This window comes from Saccopteryx bilineata, chromosome 2 (assembly GCF_036850765.1).
Source record: "Saccopteryx bilineata isolate mSacBil1 chromosome 2, mSacBil1_pri_phased_curated, whole genome shotgun sequence".
Lineage (NCBI taxonomy): Eukaryota > Metazoa > Chordata > Mammalia > Chiroptera > Emballonuridae > Saccopteryx > Saccopteryx bilineata.
In genome coordinates, this window is record NC_089491.1 from 54,853,356 (window position 1) to 54,855,657 (window position 2,302).

The window sequence follows — 2,302 nt, forward strand, 5'->3', positions numbered from 1 at the left end:
TCTCTCTCCCTTCCTGTTTGTCTGTACCTATCTGTCCCTCTCTCTGTCTCTGTCACCAAAAAAAAAAAAAAAGAACTAGGTAGTACCTAGATCTTCTTGTACTCTATTGCTCCTATGAAGCAATGAACGACTGAGCCATACACCTGTCCAGTAACTCCTTTTTTTCCTTCTTTATGAATTACTCTAACCTGCTGATAGTCTCATTGTAAAGCCAGAAGGCACGGCCACGGCCACTATCACAGCAGCCCGGCCCATGCAGGTTCGCATTGGATTCGGACAGTCGGTAAAGAAACCATGGAGCCACAAACTGGTGGGCCATAGTCTTTAATTCTAGCTTGCACCCGGCGGGCAAGTAAAAATACACACTGGGCTCCAAAACCCAGTCACATCCAGTGCTCACAAAGCTACTGACTTATCCGAGTTTCCTAGAACCAAAGGTTTCTTGCTCACCAGACTTATTCTCCTCTGTTCCCCATCTCCTTCCTTATCCCAGATACAAACTCTACACAAACTGGCATCTCACTCAACACTCTGCCATCTTAGCTGCTTCTCCTGGCCTCCTCCACATGGCCTCCTTCCACTGCTGGCTCTACTCTCTCATGCTAATCATCCCAGGAACCAAGAGCCAAGCTCTCGTTCTGCCCCCCTTTTATAGTGTAGAATTCCAAACCCTTAATCCAATATACAAAATAGGGAAGTCTCTAATACAAAGTCACTTCTCTGAGGCATGATTGGATTGTACTGCCCTACATCAAAAAGGGTAGGAAAGGCTTAATCCCAAAACCAAGCCCCAGGCTACAAGGATTCCGCCTGCCTTTAGCCCACCCCAACACACATTAATATCACCTGGGCGGCGGCCTCCTCGTGTTATCTTTAACAAAGTGAGCATAATACACTTTATCCGCCCAACACTCATATATTCTCCCTTTTGTTGAAATGGAAAAAAAAAATTTTATTGTAACATTTTCTTTTCATAATAGGTTGTCAGGGTTTTATTCTATTTCCCTGGATACTCTCAGTTTCAGTTTCTGGATCCTTGACACCTATACTAGCTTTTAACATTGAAAAACCCCTGGGCTATTTTTTCTGTCCTCTTCTCCATGATTTTATTCAAATACTACACAAATGCAGAGGACTTTGAATTTTTTTTTTTTTTCATTTTTCTGAAGCTGGAAACAGGGAGAGACAGTCAGACAGACTCCCGCATGCGCCCGACCGGGATCCACCCAGCATGCCCACCAGGGGCGAAGCTCTGCCCACCAGGGGACGATGCTCTGCCCATCCTGGGCGTCGCCATGTTGCGACCAGAGCCACTCTAGTGCCTGAGGCAGAGGCCACAGAGCCATCCCCAGCGCCGGGGCCATCCTTGCTCTAACAGAGCCTTGGCTGCGGGAGGGGAAGAGATAGACAGAGAGGAAAGCGCGGCGGAGGGGTGGAGAAGCAAATGGGCGCTTCTCCTGTGTGCCCTGGCCGGGAATCGAACCCGGGTCCTCCGCACATTAGGCCGACGCTCTACCGCTGAGCCAACCGGCCAGGGCGACTTTGAAATTTTTATTTCTAAAATTACTCCTGCCCCAGATTCCTATTCATCTCAAGACCTCCGATGCTTATTATGATGGTCTTAATGGAAATGTAAGGTAGTTATACTCAAGATAACAACAACAACAATAGTAACATAAAAACCCCTGAATATTCAAACAAGAAAATACACGCAGAAAGGTTTGAGCTATAAAATTATCATTTCCCTTATTTAGAGACAAATGTATGAATAGTAGAATATTTTTAAAAAATAATATCTAGGAGGCATATGTATGTTATAAGCATAGAGGTTCATGAATAAATGCCTCAATTTCTCTGTCAATTTTTTCACCTCTCAATTACCTAACAAATCTTATTAGGAATACACTATGTCTCAAGTGCTCTTCTAGTTGTTGGAGATACAATAGAGGTTAAAACATACAGAAACTCCTGCCTTTGTAGAACTCACACCCTACTTTTGATTACTATCTCTAGCTGACTGGGCTGTAAGCTCTCACAGAGCAGAAATTTCATCTACTCTGTCCACTGCTCTCCGCAGCAAATGGCACAAGGCTCAGTAAAATTTGTAAAAGCGTAAGTACACAGTTGTTACAAGTACCATAAAATAAGGCAGGTAGACTGCTGAACCCAGTGTCTTCATACTCTACAAATTTAATGAACATTTGGATTAAGCTGAATAATGATAAATACTTCCTACCTTCTCGTACCTCCTCAGCAACTGAATACAAGATGCTACTCAATAGTTTTGAGAGATGCTATTTCT

General features: G+C 43.9%; 1 non-coding gene across 1 annotated transcript; it reads right to left on the reverse strand.

Moving 5' to 3' along the window:
- Positions 1 to 1,462: 1,462 nt before the first annotated feature.
- Positions 1,463 to 1,538, reverse strand: TRNAI-AAU (transfer RNA isoleucine (anticodon AAU)). The gene has a single exon. It is a non-coding gene; the product is annotated as a tRNA-Ile (tRNA).
- Positions 1,539 to 2,302: the final 764 nt, after the last annotated feature.